The sequence below is a fragment of the Xenopus tropicalis genome, chromosome 10 (genome assembly GCF_000004195.4).
Source record: "Xenopus tropicalis strain Nigerian chromosome 10, UCB_Xtro_10.0, whole genome shotgun sequence".
NCBI classification, from domain to species: domain Eukaryota; kingdom Metazoa; phylum Chordata; class Amphibia; order Anura; family Pipidae; genus Xenopus; species Xenopus tropicalis.
Window position 1 is genome coordinate 15,085,309 of NC_030686.2, and position 15,377 is coordinate 15,100,685.

Here is a 15,377-nt window from a genome sequence, read left to right on the forward strand (position 1 = left end):
AAGGAAAGAGATAAAGGTTGGAGGGGTTGTAAGAGGTAGGCTGGTAGGGTCGGGTAGAATCACATAACTGGTGGGCATACCTGGACTAGCAAATGCCTGATCAGTGGCTCTATTTTATTTTAAAGTGGGCTGCTCGGCATGCATATTGGGCATCAAACTGTTCAGTAGACCCCTATCGTCCATATTTAGGATATTTTATGCTGGTACATTACAAAACGTTTGGCATGTAATGGGGTAAAATGCTTTGTGATGATTTTCAGAAAAACTGCAGTATTTAGCATAGCTTTGTAGTTTGGTAGTTTGCAGTAGAAAGATGCATTTACACATTTTGGTTTTGTCAGAATGTGTACTTTTGGAAAATATATGGCATTCTAGGATGTCCATACTGTTAAGAGGGTGTTATTGCAATACACATATGGGGTGCTTATATTGCAGCAGCAGCGAGAGTGTCAAACATAATAATTCATATGCACTATTTTGATTTGGGTGCCTCTGTACGTGGTGTGGCTTATGCGGCATAGGGGCATGTTTAGTAAGATTGGAGACAAATATCACCGATGTTGTTGCCCATAAACAGCTGCCACTGGCGGCGTTTGGGGGGACTGAATTTTTTTCTGATACCTGGAAGCGACGTCACAAACATGAGGCACACTTCTGGAAATGACGTCACATACAGTATATGACGCACACTTTCGGAAGTGACATCACGCGCATTCGCAAAATCGCAGCTGAAGCAGGAAAGTTCTTCCTGCTCATGCGCAAATGCATAAAATGCCATCATCAAATGCTTACTGCGCATGCTCGCCCGGGATTCGCCACAGGACTTTGGGAGATTTCGGAAGAATCGGGAGAATGCTGCTGGGGGTTGGGAGACCGGGGGAGAACCACCAAAACCTAGTAACTCCTGAACAAATAGGGGGGGTTGACAGCTCTGCCTGTAGCCACCAATCAGCTTTTAAATTCTACCTTGTAGGTGACTGTTCAAATCTAATTGCTCATTGGTTGCTATGTGAAACATCACCGGTGATATTTATCTCTAATCTCAGTAAACACGCCCCATAGTTTGGTAAATCTATGCACATTGGGCATCAAACAGCCATGCAAAGACATATCTGTTTGGCGATAATGTAATATTTGGTGAGATATATATATTTATATATATATATATATATAAGTAGAATACTGTTGTGCGTTTATATGTGCGCTTCTTTTTTTTTGCCATTGCTGCTTTTTACTCCCATTCCGGCCTTGATCCTATGTCAGAATTAGAACCATTGTATTTTACAGAGCTTATCTACATAGTAGTAACATAGTAAGTTAGGTTGAAAAAAGACATACGTCCATCACGTTCAACCATAATGCCTATATATAACCTGCCTAACTGCTAGTTGATCCAGAGGAAGGCAAAAAACCCCATCTGAAGCCTCTCTAATTTGCCGCAGAGGGGAAAAAAAATCCTTCCTGACTCCAAGATCTGTTACTTATATGTAAATATGTGCACTTTGCTTTCTTGCAAACTGAGTAGTGTCCCCCATGGCTAGGCTACAAAGCATCTTATTGATATACAGTGTAGAAGTGTTTCTGAAGCCCCCTAAACCACCCCAGACACGTGGATCACATGTTTTGTGTAAAACTATGTAAACTATGCTGTAAATGTGAACGATGTGAATTTTTCATAGAATGTAGATAGGGATATTCTAATATTTTTTGAAGTATTTGCCTTTCTGTTCTGCTAACACGGCTCATTTATTAACCAAGTGCAAATATTGGTGCAATTTGCCACGTTTTTGTCCCACAATGCAGCTTTTTACCCCCAAATTCCAGTGTAATTGCAAGTGTCACAAACTGATAGTGTCACACACTAGACACGCACTGTGAAGTGGGCATGGGTAAACTTTACCAGTCCAGCATCAGGCCTATACATTTAAATTAAAACAATGGTGTAACTATAGTGGAAGCAGACCCCATCATGGGGGGCCTGGGGGGCCCAGACCATGTGGTCTGCTCCCTCTATAGTTGGTAAAGAAATCCCCCACTCCCAGGTGAGGCACCCGGGTAGGTGTCGACATGCGCCAGGGGGGCCTAGCGCCGACTAGTTATGCTACTGAATTAAAATCTAATCTTTAAACTTAAAATCAGTTCTAAATTTGAATAAACTAAACCATTTCCACACAGGTTTACTAGACTTGCACAGTTTTGTTCCCCAGCACTTCAATGGATTTCAGCCTATTCAAGTGTAAAATACACTCCTGTACTATCCACACTATTATAAGCGTTACATATGAAATATGAAATTTACACCAAAGGGGAAGCTAGACTTTATTGGAAACACTTCAGATTTATAAATACCCTTTATAAAATTTTGTGAATTTTACCTTTGGCATTTATAAATGCATGCCCTTTATTCACAACTGGACAATTTGTTGTATGTAACCACTACAGGAGAATCTTGCCTCTGCAAATGGTCTTCATTACTTATTTTTTAGAGTTTTGGAATTACAGGTACGGGATCCAGAATGCTCCGGACCTGGCTTTTTCTGGATCTTTCCATAATTTGCCTCCAATGAGGATTTATTATATCTTAGTTGGGATCAAGTACAGGTTCTGTTTTATTATTACAGAGAAAAGGGAATCATTTAACTATTAAATAAACCCAATAGGGCTGTTCTGCCCCCAATAAGGGGTAATTATATCTTAGTTGGGATCAAGTACAGGTACTGTTTTATTATTACAGAGAAAAGGGAATCATTTAACCATTAAATAAACCCAATAGGCAGGCCCGGATTTATGGAGAGGCCACAAAGGCCCGGGCCTAGGACGGCAGAAATGTAATTTCGCAATGGAATTTTTAAAGTTTTTTTCAATACGGAGCAGTGGGAACTTCTCCCCACTGCTCCATATGGGGCTTTAAATGTATGCGCATGCGCGCTTGGTCGCTCGTTCGCACATGCGAATTGGGGGGGCGGGGCGGGGCCGGGCCGATCAACAGGGGTGGCCTAGGGGCGCCCAGAAAACAAATCCGGCCCTGCCAATAGGACTGTTCTGCCCCCAATAAGGGGTAATTATATCTTAGTTGGGATCAAGTACTGTTTTATTATTACAGAGAAAAAGGAAACCATTTTTAAAAATTAGAATTATTTGCTTATAATGGTGTCTATGGTAGATGACCTTTCCATAATTCGGAACTTTCAGGATAATGGGTTTCCGGATAAGGGATCCCATACCTGTATTTGCCTTCCACTTTCAAATGGAAGTCACTGACTCCCGCAGCCAAACAACTACAGAGCTGTCAACCCCCCCACCCATTCCTTCAGGAGTTTCCCGATTTTAAAGGTGCTCCCATCCCCCAGCAGCATTCTCTTGGTTTTGGGCGCACGTGCGTAGTAAGCATCCAGTGACGTCATTTGATGCATTTGTGCATACGCGGGGTGAATTTTTCAGCTTCAGCAGAGACTTACGTAAGTGTGCATGCCATCCGTGCTGTCACTTTCGGGTATGGGTAAAAAATGATGGCGGCACACTGAAGCGCAACGCAGTTCTCTCTACGAGTATAGCTGTCAAATTGACAGCTCTGAAACTATTGCTCTTTCAATTTTATTGTTATTGTTACTTTTTATTGCTTATCTTTTCATGCAGTCCCTCTCCTATTTATATTCCAGTGATTCCCTAGCGATATATTTTTTTTGTGTGTGCTTTGTTTTTTCGAGTGCATCCATTCGAGGCCAGGCTGAATTCTGCTTTCTTTTTCCTAACAATCTTTTTCTATTGGTTGGATACTGGACCAATTAAAATCCAGGAAGTTTAGTTGCTAGGCAGATGGATTTCATGTTTGCCTGTGAATGCAAGGTTTATGCTGGGTTATATTCTCTCTCATGCTTGAGCACAATGATAAGGGCTCTGCCATTCTGTTTATTGTATGTATGTATGTATATCTTTATTTATAAAGCGCTACTTATGTACGCAGCGCTGTACAGTAGAATACATTAATACAGACAGGGGGTTATTAAGATAATAATAGATAAATACAAAGTATAACAATAAATACAGATAAATACAGTTGCAACAAGTCAAAAGTCAAAAACACAAGAGGATGGAGGCCCCTGCCCCGTAGAGCTTACAATCTATATCAATCTATACATTGTAGATATATACTGACCTGCGTTCTTCTGTCCTGTCTATACTGTAAATATATTCCTGACTGCTGCCCTTTCCCGAACTACTAAAATAATGCAAACAAAAATCATAGATAAAAGAACAATGACAGCATATGGTTACAGTTTATTGCAAAGGGCATTCCTTGTCTGCATATATCCATTTATACCCCAGAATAGGAACTGCCATATTGCTTTCCTTTAGCAGCACTAGCATAAATAGAATAAGTTGTATAAATGCAACACCTGGATGTTGCATTTATAGTTGTCTGTGAAGGCTTTTTGATTTATATTTGCTGCAGCTAATATAATATTGTTAACTCTATTATACCTTATCACTACTATATACTAGTATATACTATACATATATATGCAATCCTTATGTATTGGGCACATATTCCACCTGCAATGGACCATTATAACTTCTTTTTGTATATGAATGGAATGTACAATTAGATTTCTTTTGTGTTTTCTGTTGTTTTCCCTAGCTTTTATGACAGCACCCATTGTTTCTAGGGTTGCCACCTGCCCCCTTCCCAACCAAGGCCAGGGCTGGTATTACAAATTTACCAGCAATGTACCGACTGAAGGCTGGGGATATCGGTTGTCTCGTCGATCGGCCAGGTTAAAAGATTTTGATTGGGCGCCCCAGCAAAATCTACGTTTAGGGCTGAATCGGCAGGTGAAGGTAGAATTTCTATTGTTTCAACCTCCATATATGACGATGTAGCCTTGAACATCAGTAGAGGATGGGAACGATCTTTCCTGCGACCAATGGTTGCACAAAAGATTCTTGTTGCTATGTGTTATGGCCACCTTTACTGTCTATGGCATCTTACAGCAGCCCCTCTGGCATTTGCCAGAACTTCCAGATGGCCAATGGCTGGTACTAGAATAATTTATCTCCAAGAACATCCCTATTATAAAGATTAATTAAACTGTAACAAACATTTTACAAATAGTTTTTATTATTTTTTTCTTAAAGTTGTTTATTTTTTAATTTATTTGGAGGGCTTGGCTTGGAGGGACAGTGACATAGGAGGTGAACTTGCTGCCAGGTTAAGTAAAATTGCTTTGGGTGCTGTGAATTATGGAAGAAAGAAGTTCATTAACTAGTAATTTGGTTCACAGTTTGGAGAGCACAGCAGTAGGCAAAATCTCACACTCCTGACATATTGGTCTTGCAGGGAAGGGCATTCATCAGTCATTCAGAAATTTAACAGTTAAAAAAAATTAATTTTTTTTGGCTAAAGACAGTGATGATGATGACCAAGCACATTCTTTAAATTGAACTCAAACAATCTTCTATATTATGGTCCCAAAAGGTAAACAGTATCTGCACATGGAGAAAGTTCCTACAATTCTGTTCATTCTGAGGCACCCCAGACTGTTTGTTTGGGAGAAAAGATTGAAGGTTGTACTTGTTACTACAAGGCGAACTCTTTTATGATACTGATTATGAAATATAGAAATAAAATTGGACTTTTAAGAATGCAGGAGACAGTTCCCAAACTGTTGGATTTGGAAAGAGTCAGAGCAAGAAAAAATGGGCCTTCTAGAGTACTGGGGAATAAAGAAAAGAGAACAAAACCCATGTCATTTCTCCTGTTCTGACAGCAAATGTGAAGCAACATTGCAATTAGTCTCGCAATATCATTCTTGCTAAGTACACACTTATGTGGGACAATGGTACAGAAAGGTTTTTGGGCAGAATCTTAATCAGATGGTCTATAACCCTGACTAGTAGGTGTATGTAAAAGTTTTTTCCCCACTGCTCCATATGGATGAAAAAGCTTAAGATTGTGGTGCGGCAGGGCGGCATGCCGCCCCCAAATTTGTGCCGCCCTAGGCCCGGGCCTTTGTGGCCTCTCCACAAATCCGGGCCTGTGTACATGCAGTGTCGGACTGGCCCACCAGGATACCAGGAAAACTCCCGGTGGGCTCAGGTGTCAGTGGGCCCTTCTGCTACTAAACATTTGGCCTGTTTCATCCTCATTCCCTATTTCTGAATTGTAACAAAGAGGAAAAATAGATGGAAGAATAGATGCTAGCATGTAAATAAAAGAGACTCTGAGAATAATGAGGATTTTCATCACCACAAATCCTCATAGACTATTTGTTTCCAACTGCAACCTGCCCTTGTTCCCGAAGTGTTTCTGTGCTGAAGATGGTGCATGAATGTTGTCAGTGGCTAGCCAGAGTGCAGTGGGTGACACACATCTCTAGTAAGCAGAATAGTGACTATCAGCAGCTTCCTACTGCCTTGTGGGACAACCCATCTGATATCCCAAAAGTTCTTAGGCCAGCTTTGCTGTCATGTGACATGTTTTTTACCATTTCAAATTCAATCTTAGTTTTCTCAATTTTCAACCTTTGAACTTCCCTGTTGTGAAAAACAGCCATGTTCTCTTTCTGTGTGTCCAGCTTGTAGCAGTCACGCTATTATTGAGAGGAACCTACTTGCAACCTAAACCATATAATTGCATTTGCATGCTGTTCCCTTAATATTTGATTTATACAACAATATAACTTCTGTGGCACCATATGTAAAATTCATATTCTTTTGTCATGGTTTTCCATTATGGGCCATTCAGGCTTATCTGAAGTACATAGTTCCTTTTTCTTTTTCTTCCTTGGTGGTAGATTTTTATTTACTGTCCTATGACCATAGGTACCATGTAGAGGGGGAGTTTTCCAAATTTAGCACCCTTTGCTATACACAGCTTACTGATTGTCTGTCGGTAATAACTGCAGGACCTATATAATTAACATTGTTTTAAAAAGCACAAACAAATAGTCAGAATAAAGATAAAGGTTCCATACCTCATTGAGTAATTACAGGGGTGGGTGCCAAGTGCTACACCTAAACTAAATGAACACATGCTGTAATGGAGGTGAATATCTTGGATGGCAAGTAAATTCGTTGTGAGAACTTAACTTCAGCATTTTGATGTACAAACAGTGGAACCCCAGAACTGAGCCTTGGTTCTATGAAATGATTATGTCACTGCGGTCCTCTTGGTGTGAAATTCAAACTTTAAAGCCCCCAAATAATCCAGTTCCTTTGTAGGCCTCAGACCTGTTAGTTCCTGGGTGCACTGTTATTCTGTATTGCTATTGCTTTGCCTGTTCCTGTTTAAACTGATTTGCTGCTGACTTGCCTAAGCGTCTGGAACCTCACTATTGTATAGTATTGGGCAACTGTCAGTACCCAGCTTCCTCCCAAGTACCCATCTCCTGCTCATGATGCCCATGCTGCCCTGCTTGCTTCTGGTTTTGGTTTCAGCCCCTCACTACAAAGCTAGGTGGCTTTGTAGTGAATGGCAGAAACCTTCTGAGGCATGAAAATATTGGATGGTGTCTAGCGCATATAGTATATTTGTGATTATGTTTATTTTAGCTATTTGAATGTACATATGTTTCCAATAAAATGGCAATAAGAGCTGTATTTGGATGATATACTAGCTATCACACCAGTGTCTTAATAGACCCATTTAAGTGATGATGAACTGCCATTTATTGCCTAAATCAGTGTTTTTCAACCTTTTTTGGGCAAAGGCACACTTGTTTCATGAAAAAAATCACGAGGCACACCACCATTAGAAAATGTTAAAAAATGTAACTCTGTGCCTATATTGACTATATATAAAGTAATTCTCTTGAATAGGAATCAAATAAACACAAAGAAAGTATTTTCCGGGACATTTTCTCCACAAACCCACCCCCCCACTGATTTTTTTTTTTTTTTTATACACACAAAAATTTTATATTATATATATATTATTATAAATTGTTTTCTTACATGTCAGGCTGCGGCATCCAGGGGTGTCCAGGGATTGTCCTCCGGTGGGGAGTAGGGCGGCTGTGCATGGGCCTGGCCCCTGGTGGATCTGGTCTGTCGGGGCATGGCCTGGGCAGTTGCTCCCCCCGGTCGGGTTGTGCCAGGGCAGGATAGTGCTGCCTCTCCTCTCTGGTTGCTCCGCCCTCCTGGATCCGATGCCGGTTGACGTCACAGGCAGTGACGATTTCCGGGCATCAGGGAGCCAGGAAGTGGAAGGTGTCCCAGAGGGGACCGGGGGAGTCTTGTCTTCACCTACGGCACACCAGGCAACATCTCGCGGCACACTAGTGTGCCGCGGAACAGCGGTTGAAAAACGCTGGCCTAAATCTGTCATTATACAGGTAGCAGCCTATGCCTCCACTTTCAAGCCTTGAAAACCTTGTCTGTGTGCTTGAACTGCCTTGGAGCCTTAATATTTTCTTGAAATGCTGATATAAATACAAAAAGCCTGAAGCCATTTAGAGAAAGTACATGAAACTGCCTGGCACCTGTCTTCTCTGTGCAAAGGGTAAATAGATCTGCAGATAGGATCAACTGATAATATAAATGTTATAAAAGAGTTAGGTGTTTAGGGGAGCATTTCGAAAACACATGTATCATTCTCATTTACCTGTGTCCGGGGCAATGGCCTATGCAGGCTGTGCTCTGGTAGCGCCTTGCACTCCATAGCGCACCCTAGCTTGCATTCCTAAATGACAGGCAACTCTTTGGACTCCATTTATTGAGTGCGAGAAGTTGTACATTTGGTGCAAAGTGCTCTGCATCTGTCTTTTGCACTTTATGTCTTGCCCTGTCATAATAATGTGTTTTTATAGCCCTAATATATTCAAACTGTACCCTATGTAAGGGTAATGTTAGTGGGGAGGATCCTATTGCAATCTGTATAGAGCTTTCTCTACAATGGAATGGTTGGCAATGTATCCATTTTGCTGGTCTGTACAGTGGGGAGGACCATTGATTACTTCCAAGATGGGTCTTCAGGCTGATATTGCTGATGATACAGATTGCAAGGTTATTTATGAATATTGTCAAAGCTGGGTTATGGTTGGGGTCCTTTTTACATTACACTTCAGTTGATCCCTTACCCACACCATTAGAGGTTCTAGACTACTGTAACCTGCTACTAACTGGCCTCCCTACCTCACATCTATCCCCACCCCTTACAGTCTGTCTTAAATACTGCTGCCAGAATTCTCCTCCTCTCATTAAGGAGAATTCAGGCCCTTTCACTGCTAAAGTCCTTATAATGGTTTCCCCCAAAAACAAGAATAATTTACAAACCCCTTTCCTTAACCTCCTAATATTAAGCTCTTCATTCCTCTGCACCTCCCTATATCCCTTCTTTTGTGTCTCCATACGTTTCCTGGCCAATTCCTCCACTCCTCACAGAGCAACCGCTTGCACCCCCCACTACTACTGCCGTTTCCCACCTTGACCTCTCTGCCCCTTACATTTGGAATGCCCCCCCCCCGATCTTCTCTGGAGAGAATCTTCCTGCAGTCTTTTTAGAACTAAACTCAAAGACTATCTCTTTGAGCACTTGCATAGCACCTCATCTGGAAACTAGCACTTATATTGCAGTGTCACCCACTGTAACTTGCACCACTTATACCCTCCTAAACCCCCCAACCCCCCCCCATCCCATTTAGACTGTAAGCTCTACGAGGGGGACCTCCATCCTTTTCCTGAAACTAGTCTTTCTGGTCTTCATTTTATAGTCTTTAAATTATTTTACCTCTTCTTCTGACTCTTTCCAAGGCTACAATTTTACTGTCTCTGTAACTTTTTATTACCCATCTTTCTATTTAGGCCCTCTTCTATTTATATTCCTGTCTCTCTTTCAAACCACTGCCTGGTTGTTAGGTTCAATTGGACCCTAGCAACCAGATAGGTGCTGAATTTCCAAACTGGAGAGCTGCTAAAAAAAAGTAAATGATTTAAAAACCACAAATAATAAAAAATGAAGACCAATTGCAAATCATCTTAGAACAGCACTCTCTACATTATACTAAAACTCAATTTAAAATGTAAATTTAACATATTGTAACCATACCTTGTATTTATTTGTATTTCTTATACTTTGTATTATCTATTATTGTAATAACCCAGTTTGTTGTATTCATTTATTGTTCTACTCTACAGCGCTGTGTACATAAATAGCGCTATATAAATAAAGATATCCATACATACAAGCACAGTTTGGGTGGGTTGTACCCATGGGTTAAGTGGTCACCACCTTTACTTTAACAATCAGCAACATCAATTGTTTACAGCTTCTAGCAACCTCTCATATAACCATGCTATTTTCTATTTCATAGCTAGAGTTGATATTATAGGGAGGAACCTTTTTACAACTTATTTTTCTTATGAAAACTTCCACCCTGGTTTCTATGCATTTCTATAAAGGGACAAATATAAATGTAAAAAAAATCCTAAACCATATAATTATATTGGCATTCACTTCCTTTAAAATGTCAGTTATACAGCTATATAACTTCTGTGGCAGCATGAGTATTTTTCATATTCTTTTGTCATGGTTAGCCATTAAGAGCCATTCAAGCTCATCTATAGTTCATAGTTCCTTTATTTGCTTCCTCGGTGGTAGGCTCTTAGTTTCTGTTCCATGAGTACAGGAACCAAGTGGAGTGGCAGCTTACCAACAGTTGTGCCTGTTACTGTACACAGCTTATTGACTTTTTCAGTAATCATGGCAGCACCTCTCTGTGCACGCACTGATAATGAAAGGAAGGCCTATTGAAACTAAGGTCTATTGGTCTTAGTGAAGTCGTTTGCACATGGATAGAAAACTGGCTACAGGATCGGGTACAGAGGGTCCGACAAAATATTTTTGGGTTATAGTTCAGCACAAATACTCAGAAGTATACGGCTGCAGATTCCAGGTGTCTGTAACCACCCCACAGTATATCATATGATCAAAAAGCAAAAAGGAATCAAACAGCAATTGAAAACTGCAGTGAATTTAATACCAGTGTCAGCACACTACATGTTTCGGGTAAAGCCCTTTCTCAAGTGTATTAAATTCACTGCAGTGTTCAATTGCTGCCTGGAGCTGTTTGATTCCTTTTTGCTTTTTGATCATATGATATCGGGTACAGAGGGGGGTTGTTAATGGTACATTCTCTACTTGGAATAAGGTTCTCAGTGGGGTCCCTCAGGTTTCTTTACTGGGTCCACTTTTGTTTAACTTATTCATAAATGACTTAGGGGAGGGTATTATGAGTAATGTATCAGTGTTTGCAGATGACACAAAACTCTGCAGACCAGTCAATTCTATCCAGGATGTGGCATCCTTGTTGCAGGATCTTGACCAACTGGCAATCTGGGCGGCTAAGTGGCAGATGAGATTTAATGTGGATAAATGTAAGGTCATGCACCTGGGATGTAAAAATATGCAGCCACTTATCCCCTTAATGGGACTGCACTAGGCAAATCCCTAATGGAGAAGGACCTTGGAGTCCTTGTAGATAATAAACTTGGCTGTAGCAAGCAATGCCAGGCAGCAGCTGCAAGGGCAAACAAGGTTTTGAGCTGTATTAAAAGGGGTATAGATTCACGGGAGGAGGGGGTTATTCTTCCCCTTTACAGAGCGCTGGTAAGGCCCCATCTAGAATATGTTGTTCAGTTTTGGTCTTACTGAATTAGAGCGGGTCCAGAGAAGGGCAACTAAGTTGGTAAAGGGTATGGAAAGTCTCAGTTATGAAGAAAGACTGGCCAAGTTGGGTCTGTTTACACTGGAGAAGAGGCGCTTAAGAGGTGACATGATAACTATGTATAAATATATAAGGGGATCATATAATAACCTCTCTAATGCTTTATTTACCAGTAGGTCCTTCCCACGGACACAAGGGCACCCACTCCGTTTAGAAGAAGGGAGGTTCCGATTAAATATTCGGAAAGGATTTTTTACTGTGAGAGCTGTGAAGTTGTGGAATTCCCTCCCCGAATCAGTCGTGCTGGCTGATACATTATATAGCTTTAAGAAGGGGCTGGATGGATTCTTAGCAAGTGAGGGAATACAGGGTTATGGGAGATAGCTCTCAGTACAAGTGAGGGAATACAGGGGTAGGGGGGATAGCTCTCAGTACAAGTGAGGGAATACAGGGGTAGGGGAGATAGCTCTCAGTACAAGTGAGTGAATACAGGGGTATGGGAGATAGCTCTCAGTACAAGTGAGGGAATACAGGGGTAGGGGAGATAGCTCTCAGTACAAGTGAGGGAATACAGGGGTAGGGGAGATAGCTCTCAGTACAAGTGAGGGAATACAGGGGTAGGGGAGATAGCTCTCAGTACAAGTGAGGGAATACAGGGGTAGGGGAGATAGCTCTCAGTACAAGTGAGGGAATACAGGGGTAGGGGAGATAGCTCTCAGTACAAGTGAGGGAATACAGGGGTAGGGGAGATAGCTCTCAGTACAAGTGAGGGAATACAGGGGTATGGGAGATAGCTCTCAGTACAAGTGAGGGAATACAGGGTTATGGGAGATAGCTCTCAGTACAAGTGAGGGAATACAGGGGTAGGGGAGATAGCTCTCAGTACAAGTGAGGGAATACAGGGGTAGGGGGGATAGCTCTCAGTACAAGTGAGGGAATACAGGGGTAGGGGAGATAGCTCTCAGTACAAGTGAGGGAATACGGGGTAGGGGAGATAGCTCTCAGTACAAGTGAGGGAATACAGGGGTAGGGGGGATAGCTCTCAGTACAAGTGAGGGGATACAGGGGTAGGGGAGATAGCTCTCAGTACAAGTGAGGGAATACAGGGGTAGGGGGGATAGCTCTCAGAACAAGTGAGGGAATACAGGGGTAGGGGAGATAGCTCTCAGTACAAGTGAGGGAATACAGGGGTAGGGGAGATAGCTCTCAGTACAAGTGAGGGAATACAGGGTTATGGGAGATAGCTCTCAGTACAAGTGAGGGAATACAGGGGTAGGGGAGATAGCTCTCAGTACAAGTGAGGGAATACAGGGGTAGGGGAGATAGCTCTCAGTACAAGTGAGGGAATACAGGGGTATGGGAGATAGCTCTCAGTACAAGTGAGGGAATACAGGGGTATGGGAGATAGCTCTCAGTACAAGTGAGGGAATACAGGGTTATGGGAGATAGCTCTTAGTACAAGTTGATCCAGGGACTGGTCCGATTGCCATCTTGGAGTCAGGAAGGAATTTTTTCCCCTCTGCGGCAAATTAGAGAGGCTTCAGATGGGGTTTTTTGCCTTCCTGTGGATCAACTAGCAGTTAGGCAGGTTATATATAGGCATTATGGTTGAACGTGATGGCCGTACGTCTTTTTTCAACCTAACTTGCTATGTTACTATGTTACCCCCAGCTCTGCCAACAGATTAAGCCATTGACGGCGATTGGAAATTCTTTTTATTTGAGGGTAAAGTTTTTCTATTGAAAGAAAAAAATTTAAGCATAGATCAAAATGCTTTCCAGAACAGTATCTAGAGTGACGGCACAATGGCACATTTATATGGGCATGCTCAGCTCATCCTCCATGGGCACACATCCATTGCCCACCCCTTCCCCAAGAACTACCTAAGACAAAGTTCTAACCTCATCTGCTGAAATATAACATATAACCCAATATCTTGTTTTCATTTTTGAAAGCAATGTACATTGTGCAAATTTTATGAATATTTCTGGGAAGGAAACAGACCTGGGATTTGAACCACAATTCTTTTTGAATACTTCCTTATTCTCAGGCAAAATGTTGAAATATTACATACAGTAAGTGTAAAACAGGCGACTCCCCAGAGACAGAAACGTCTGCAAAAACAGATGGACACAGTCAGTAAATGTGCAGGACCCCCTCCCATACTCAGGGGCTTAGCCTTGCGAAAATCTTAATACATATAAATACACACCTTGCATCAGTCTATGTGCATGTACTGACTGGGTAGGAGAGGGGTACACGCCACTGCCAGAGCTTGTATTAAGTGTATGCAATTTAATTTCTATATAGGCACCAGTGGGTCACCCCCTGTATCTGCAACCCTACAACTCCTCAAATGCCAAAACACATCCCTGCCTACAAACCTCTTATTGCATTGTAATCATATGGTGCCCAGATCCAGACTGAGATTCAAAATTGGCCCTGCCATACGCAGAGTCCCAAATAGCCCCCTATAGCCCCAATAAATTGTAGCTGTCTATGGCATCTTATACCAGCCTCTCTGGCATTTGCCAGAATCTACAGATTGCCAGTCCATGCCTGCATGGCTACAAGCAAGAAGGTGGACATAACTGGGATGTGGTTTGATCAACTAAACAGGACTGTTAATGGCACTGCCAATAGCAAGGACAGCTCCTTAGGTTTGCTCATAGTTTGAACAGAACAATATAGGAAATATTTATCTGTTTCTGGGTGGAAATTCCCTTTAACCCACATATACAGGGCATTTACATGCTTACATGCATTAAAGCACAAGAGATCCAAAGAATGTTGATTTAGTGGTTCCTTAAAGTGTCTCACATTCAAAGCAAAGATTTCAAGCTGTTGGACCAGTTGTAAAACTATGCCCATGCAGTGAGCCATGGCGGCCAGCAATTAGCTTTGATTGGTTTTTGACATTACTCCACTGGAGTAGATTTGCATAGTAACATAGTAACATAGTAACATAGTAAGTTGGGTTGAAAAAAGACATACGTCCATCAAGTTCAACCATAATGCCTATATATAACCTGCCTAACTACTAGTTGATCCAGAGGAAGGCAAAAACCCCATCTGAAGCCTCTCTAATTTGCCGCAGAGGGGAAAAAATTCCTTCCTGACTCCAAGATGGCAATCGGACCGGTCCCTGGGGCAACTTGTACTGAGAGCTATCCCCCATACCCCTGTATTCCCTCACTTGTACTGAGAGCTATCCCCCCTACCCCTGTATTCCCTCACTTGTACTGAGAGCTATCTCCCCTACCCCTGTATTCCCTCACTTGTACTGAGAGCTATCTCCCCTACCCCTGTATTCCCTCACTTGTACTGAGAGCTATCCCCCCTACCCCTGTATTCCCTCACTTGTACTGAGAGCTATCCCCCCTACCCCTGTATTCCCTCACTTGTACTGAGAGCTATCCCCCCTACCCCTGTATTCCCTCACTTTTACTGAGAGCTATCCCCCCTACCCCTGTATTCCCTCACTTGTACTGAGAGCTATCTCCCCTACCCCTGTATTCCCTCACTTGTACTAAGAGCTATCTCCCATACCCCTGTATTCCCTCACTTGTACTGAGAGCTATCCCCCCTACCCCTGTATTCCCTCACTTGTACTGAGAGCTATCTCCCATACCCCTGTATTCCCTCACTTGTACTGAGAGCTATCTCCCCATACCCCTGTATTCCCTCACTTGTACTGAGAGCTATCCCCCCTAC